Source organism: Lonchura striata, chromosome 19 (genome assembly GCF_050655825.1).
Source record: "Lonchura striata isolate lonStrDom1 chromosome 19, ASM5065582v1, whole genome shotgun sequence".
In the NCBI taxonomy this organism is placed as follows: Eukaryota; Metazoa; Chordata; class Aves; order Passeriformes; family Estrildidae; genus Lonchura; species Lonchura striata.
In genome coordinates this window covers 7,854,479-7,862,039 of record NC_140721.1, presented here as the reverse complement: position 1 = coordinate 7,862,039, position 7,561 = coordinate 7,854,479, and the positions used below count along the sequence as shown (strand labels likewise).

The 7,561-nt window shown below is 43.6% G+C and overlaps 1 long non-coding RNA gene across 1 annotated transcript; it reads right to left on the bottom strand.

Moving 5' to 3' along the window:
- Positions 1-605: 605 nt before the first annotated feature.
- LOC146765789 (uncharacterized) lies at positions 606-7,281 on the bottom strand. The gene is made up of 2 exons (XR_014949583.1): positions 5,471-7,281; positions 606-4,389 (listed from the first exon to the last, which is right to left on the bottom strand). It is a non-coding gene; the product is annotated as an uncharacterized LOC146765789 (long non-coding RNA).
- Between the last annotated feature and the right edge of the window lie 280 nt (positions 7,282-7,561).

The following is a 7,561-nucleotide window of genomic DNA, read 5'->3' as shown; positions in this document are numbered from 1 at the left end:
AAGAGGGCCCAGTAAAGCAGAGGCCAGTCAGGGATACCAGGGATGAACATAGAAAAATAAAGGCAAGAGAAATACATGAAAAGTTTCTTCCTGTATATAACCTGACTGCCAGAGTTCAGAGCAGAGCTTTGGCCCAATGATGTCTGCACTTGAGCTGGCAGCCCATGCACCAAGTTGCTCCACCTGCTCACAGAGTGAAGGAAACACTCCAAGCCAGAGCAAGGAACACCCTCGGATTTAGATCTGATGGAACTTCAGCAAGACCTTGAGATCCCTGCAGAGTTTTAGGTTTTGAAGAAGCTGCTGTTGATGCCACAACAGACATCTTCATCTTTCAGCAAAACTAGCATGCAGACAGTCATTGGAGCTGTGACATTTAGTAGGAAAAACAAAGTGAAAAGAAACAAATAAAAGGAAAATGTGTGGTGACGTTTACTGGGTGAAAACAGCCCATATAGCAATTCAATTCCAGCTTCTCTTCCCTGGTAGCCTACAAGCACATTTTTACCCCACTAAAGATACACAGACACATTGCCATCACAGAACTTTACTCTGAAAGAAAGTGTGCAGAGAGCTGGTGGTGTGACAGCACATTTCTCCTGGCATTTTGTTTTGATATCTTCTGTATACTTAGTGACAGATCTGACAGCTCATCCTCAAGAAGTTTCCACATAACAATGCAAGAAGAAAGAGTAAATTTTACTGCTTATTACTGATTTCTCTTTTGAGTTTTTTTTGTTTTGTTTTGTTTTGTTGTTTTTTTTTTTTTCTGACAGTAAGAAGCTATTTAGCAAAGCCAGTTGCAAGCCAAAATAGCCCATGCATTTAACTCCAAAAAACACAGTTAGTATTGCAAGGTTCTTAATTCTTTTGTGGGCAGTCACAGCAAGGATGCATCTACCTTGTATGGGTGACAATGGTACCTTACTCTCCACAGTCACAGCATTCCAGACTTCCCTCAGCACTGCCCAGAGACAGGATTCTCTTGACATCAATGCAGTTTTGCTATAAAGTGAAAAGCACAATTTACACAGCAAGAAATATTGATCTTTCTTAGGAAAATCCTTCATGTTTAGTAAATGACATTTAATTAGATGGGCAGAGGGAAGGCAGAAGGAGTAGTCTGCACTGGGAGGAGAGAACAGAGAATTCCTGCCTGGGACAGGGAATAAGAACAGTATGAGGACAGTTGTTGTCTTTTAGCTGTTCAAATGGAAAGAGGAGGGGGCAGTAGGGAAAAATGTAAATGAAGAGGAGCTGCCTAGCAGACAAAAGCTCTAGAGCCTGTGCTGGGGTTACCTGGTCAGAAGGACTCTGCCCTTCACAGGAGAAGTGAATTAGGAAGAAAGTAGAAAGGGAAACTTGCTCTGAAGGCTAAGGCAGGAATGATCCTCTTTTGCTACAGAAGGAGGAAAGAGGACTAGCAAGAGCTCCTCACCCAGGCACAATGCAAAGATTTACAGAAGACATGCTGTGGGAGCTAATCAGGGGTTTGTTAAAATATGTATGTGCACTAAATAAAATATCAAGTGGTATAAATACATCTCTGTCCCAGTTCATTTGCCCTGTCAGGAAAGCACCACAGTCTATACAGCTTCACAAGAGGTTTGTTCTGCATGGCACTGAACTTCAGTCCTCAGCTCTTTGACTTCTGACAGGCACATGTCAGACATCACTCGCATTTTGGTGTTTCTTTGCACATCTGTCCTTGTTAAAGTCCTACAATTGCTTTTTAGTTTATATTATTTTGTACCTCTTTTCTTTTAAATTCACCATTATGAGCCAAACATGCAGACTCTAAGTAAAAATCTCTATTCTATGAATGTGAGAAAACTCTATATTATGAACAAAAAGGCCCTATTTTCCTAACAATGACTTCACTGAGTATGCTTCTAACTGGGGACTCTTGCTAATTTGCAGAATCTATAAAAACTGTATACATGTTATGCAGGAGCGCATCTTTGGCATTTTCCACCTGACAAAATGTGCACCTATGGATCCTCAAAAAAAGGTAACCCCTTTTTATCACCCTAACTGTGTCTGGCCCATAATTCTAGGACCAGAGAAAAAGGCCTCACCCATTTATGATTTATGAACTGTGTCAGTTTTACTGTATGGAGGATTAAAGCCCTTAGGATTAATAATATATGGAGGTACAAACCCCACTGAAATGGATCAGTGTTTGTAGGACTAATAAAACAGCTGGTAGAAAGAACATCACTCTCAAGCTAGTACATTACTTTTCTGTACCTCCACCTGGTTAGTTTGGACAGAACAGTCCCAGTTCTTAAATATCTGCAGAAATGTCATTCATCAGGAGAAGTGGTGCTTTGATTCACTTTGGTTCACTCTCATCTGACTTCTTCAAGGCAGAAACCTGATGCAGGGTAAGCTGTAAATTGACCCAGGGCTCTACATAAACTGCAAGTTTAAGATTAGAAAAATAAGAAAAAGGCAGTTGTTAGGAAGTTGTTTTGTTGCATGGTGTCCATGCAGTTTGACATACTGATCAGATAAAGGCAAAAGCAAGTCCTACAAGGTTCCAGGCAAAATCTCCTGGATGTGCCTATTTATGAAACCAGGGGTGATGCAGCCCAGTGTTGGACACTTTGGATGTTACACAGCTCCAGAGCACATGAAGAACAAACACCTCTGGCCATCTTCATCCTCACACCCTGAGAGAAAAGGAAGCTGCAAGGACAATTGACATCTCAAAGATTGCTGTGAAATAACTGCCACCCATGGTAAATCAGGTTTGCATGGCTCTGTGTGCTCAGGCTGGGCCTGTGCCACATTTGCATGAAGCAAATGTGCTTTCTTCAAAGCAGATCATTGCCCTTCACAGCACAGCTGGCACTTGCTGCCCCAGCAATACCTGAATATCTCTTCTAAACTGTGATGCTTCCTCCCTTTGTTCATCTCTCCTGCTAAATAAATTGTGAAAGAAAGAATCCCTTGCTTTGATTTCTCTGCAGGTATGATCTGAACTCTTTTTGTTATTGCAATTAAATTCTAGAGCCCTGAAAATTGGTTACCATGCTTTAAAGCATGAAGATGAAACTGTACTGACTTTACTTCCAAATCAATTCCTCCCACCTGTTATTGCTTCTGGCTACATAAAAGTCAGGGTAGAGGCACCCACCCAGACTGACACCTTGGCTCAGCTTTTAACCCCACATCCAAACTCCCTGATGCTGGGCTGCCAGAGGGCTGGAGGGGGTGCAAGGCACTGCAGAGTCCCCCCTGCCAGCCCAGGTTCCTGATGTCAGTTTGCAGGTTGAGCCTGGGACTCTCAAGGCAGCCCAAGTTCAAGGTGGAGGCAGGCTGGGTCTGGGACACATCCTAGGCCATTCGGAGTTTTTGGAGGCGGCCATCCGCTCAGGGCCACAGGCCCCTGAACACAAACAGTGACCCTTTTGCCTGTGAAACAAAACCTGATATTCCCTCTGACATCATAATGGATACATGTAAATAATTTGAAGGGAATAATCTTTTTCACTGCCCTTCCCCATTAAAGAAGCCAATGAAGGAAGAACCATGCATACACTGTGTTGATAATTCATGCTCCAGAGAGGTGTTCAAAACTGACTACCCCAGGTTCCTGATATCAGTTTGTAGGAAGAGCTTAGGGCTGTCGAGGCAGCTGAAGTTCGAGGTGTTGGCAGATTGGATCTGGGACACATCCTGCACTGTTCAGAATTTAAGGTGGCAGCTGACCACTCAGGGCCACAGGTCCCTGAACACCAACACCAGCCCTTTTTCTGTGGAACAAAACTCACCAGCCCAGGTTCCTGATGTCAGTTTGCAGGGTGAGCTGGAGACTGTCAGGGCAGCCCAAGTTTGCCATGCCTCTGCCAATTGGGATCCTCCAGGGGTGCCAAAATTTAAAGGAACAGTAAGCAGACAAAAAAGCAAAAAGCCTGATTCAAAGACATGCCCCTACGATGGCACAGGTGTTTTACTCTTATCCCGTTCTGGTGCTCTGTTGGAAGTCACAGAACTTCCTCATCAGAAGGAAGACAAAGGCCTTGCTCAGGGCCTGGGACACATCCTTTGATGTTGGGAATTTTTGCAGTCAGCCTTTTACTCAGGGCCACAGAACCCTGGGCACAAACTCCAGCCCTTTTCCCTGGGAAAGAAAACTCACCGGCCCAGGCTCCTGATGTCAGTTTGCAGGGTGCACTTGGGACTCTCAGGGCAGCCAGTGTACACACCTGCACCTTCAGGCTCTGACTTCACCTTGTGCTAACAGCAGAGGACTATTACTGACCTGCCACGAGCTTTCAGACTGGAGTGGACAGAAGTGGTGCATTCAGCCTGCAGGACCCACTGGAGGCCTTGTGCCCCAAACTGGCCAGACTGGGGTCAGCTGTCATTGCTGGGCAGCACCTGGGCATGGAGAGCAGAAGAATTTCACTTCAGCTTAGGAAATCCAGCTACCACTGGAATCCGTGGTACCTGTGACTTCTATGGATGTTGATGCCAAGTGTTTTCAGTTGTTACACCCTCCCACCCCATTTACACCACCTTTTCTTGGCAGCTTTGTCCCTAAACATCTGAAAACAGAGCCACAACCTGCATTATATGAATGAAAAAGGTGCCTGTGCTCATCAGTACTGGTTCAAGTTGAGTTTTAGGGGAGATTTCAACATAATCTCAGCACCAGCTGCCCAACTGAGTCCTCTTCTGAGTTCTGAGGCTAATTTCTGAAACTCCTGAGAGGATTTTATCCAGGGTCTATTAGCCATTGTACAGCAGGAGGTACATTACCATGGAACAACAACTCCAAGGAAATAGCTCAGATTTACAGTGCAACTAAACAGAGTGGGAAATTAAGCAGTCCCAGGTGTAGCCTGAGTTAAGTTCCTTGTAACAGGAAGAAAAAAAACAACAAAAAACCCAGAGTGAAAACTAAAAAGGAATGGCTCCTGGAATGTGTATGTCTTTCAATCATCTTCCTATTTAATATTAAGAACTGTATATCTTATCCAAAAATTTACCCTAGTCCTATAGGTGCACAACAAATATGCTTTAACACACCACATAGATGGATAGAAATGTTGTATAATATTACAACCTTCTAAGTGAAAAATTCTTTACCAAAACTTTTATGTGCTGTTAGTAAGTTTTTGCTACTGTGAAATACTACCTAGGCATACACACAGAAATGTCATGTCCTGCAGTGTCATGAGGATGTGGTGCTAAATGTTTATGAGTGAATTGAATGGTCTGGGTAACAAAATTCTGGAGAAAAACCAGCAGGGAAAAAAGAGAAGGGAGGAGGGGGGAAAAGCAACTAATTAAGCAACCACATAAAAAACTTAAAAGACACACCCACAAGCTTTAGTGTAGCAGTCAAAAGAAAATAAATATAAAATGGGAACAACATCAAGGACGTACAGCATTGTGCACTAAAGATTACATTACGTGTCTGAGGAAACACTGGGAAATACTGCCAAGAGTTCTTTACCCTTCCTGGGGTGCCATCAGCATCCAGGCAGGAACACACAGAGCCTCTTCTTCCAAACTCCTGCTCTGCCATCAGGGAGGAAGGCTCCTCCACGGGAAGATGCAGCTTCAAAGCACGGAGTGGCACAAGCTGAGACGCAGCAGCCGTGGGTGACAGTCCCAGAGGTCCCAGAAAGGGCTCCCAGTGAATTTGTGGAGATGCCCATCGAGGGATGAGGTGATATCACACTTGCTTCAGGTCACAGATCTTCTCCCCAGGGTCTCTGCATTTCAAAAGCCAAGCTCTCTAAGTGGGCAAGTTCTCGCTGTTGCTATTACAATATAATTTCTATACACACCATTAAAAACAAATCCATTACAAGCTATTTTACATATATAATACATTAAATTCCTCCATTGCATCTTCATGATCTTGACTGTTCTCTGTCCTGCTTTTCTTAGATAATTTAAATTTGCACAGGAATATTTTTCATCATCCAACTATTCTTCCCTGCCTTACACTAAAGCACTAATGCATTTAGGGTCCCAATATGTAGTTGATGTGTGCATTGAAACAAATTTACCTGTTGCAGGACCATTCTTCTCTCTTTCAGGATTTTTCATAGAGGAGCACAGAGGAAAGAAAGAGAGAACAATTTCTATTTCTGCTCCCCTGGGGCGATTGCTTGATTGGATTCTGGTGAGGATTGTTTGAGCTTGATGGCCAATCCAACCCACCTGTGGCTAGACTCTTGGGAACAGGGTCACAAGTTGGGAGTCAGTTAGATATGGTAGTTAGAAAAAGTAGGTTTATAGTTTTGGTATTTCCTTTAAATAGTATATTAATGTATTATAGTATAGTTATAATAAAGAAATCATTCAGCCTTCTGAACTGGAGTCAGACATCAGCATTTCTTCCCACAGGGTTCACCTGTATTTACAATATTTACCCAAGGCAAAATCAACATTTTTTTATCTGCACATTATATAGAATCTCATCTGCAGTGCTAACTACATAAAGTTAAATGCAACAGAGACATTTCTTTTCCAAGTCTGTGCTCCAAACCTCACTGCACTCACTGCTCCAATTCCAGTTCTGTACAAGGCAGCAAGCCAACTCTGCACAACTGTCCTCTGGAAATAAGCTCAGTTGCATTTAGAGCAAAGGAAAGTACCTCTGGGATGAACATCCTTAGCTGGATGGAGGAGCAATGCCTCTGTGTGTTAGTAGTGAGGCTGGTTGTGAAAAGAAGCCTGATTTTAATGTGATTGTGTTTGTGAAAATGCTCGCTGCAAATGCTGCTTCTGTGTGCTGACCCCTTAAATGCAATTACTGACTATGATTACAGCTCAGATTGATAATAGGTTGTTTTTAGCCTTCAGGGAAATAATCAAGAACAGAAAACTAGATGGAATTGTGTCTTCTTACTGAAGCTGAAAGGCAGTCTGCTTTGGGCTGACATAAAATGCTTCTATACATCAACTAACTCACCAAGGGAATTCTGGGTGGCAAAAGACTTAACAGGCATTAAAGAAAAACAGTGGCTCTATATAGGCTAAAGTAAATCCCTCCTGAATAATCAGAGCAGTGTCTAGGCCAGACAAACTCACCATAGTTTTCCTTTTTGCTGGGACAAAATCAGATTCTTTGGCAGAATAGCTGAACGAGTCCGTTCACACCGAGGGCTCCCTCAAAGGTGGAGCATTGTCTGGAGCCCAGCATCTGCTCTTGTGCTCCAGCAGGGAGCACATCCACTCCTGCCACCAGGCCACAGCAGTTTCTTGGAGAAGCCATCCTCTGGGTGGGGTTCCAGGTTCCCTGCCAGCCTGGAACAAGCTGTGGAGGTGCAAACACCATTACACATACAGGCCTGCACCTCACAGCAGCAGTGATGAACATGAACATTGCAGATTTACACCTAGGCTCATCCCAGAGAGCCTCTGGCAGAAATCCCCTGTGTCTCTACTGAGACTGTTTTGCTTTAAATGTGATCCACTTAAGAGTCTCCTGCCTTGCCTCTCCCAACTGGGATTCTCCAGATGTGCCAAAATTTAAAGGAACAGTAAGCAGACAAGCAAAAACCCTGATGCAAAGACATGCCCCTATGATAGC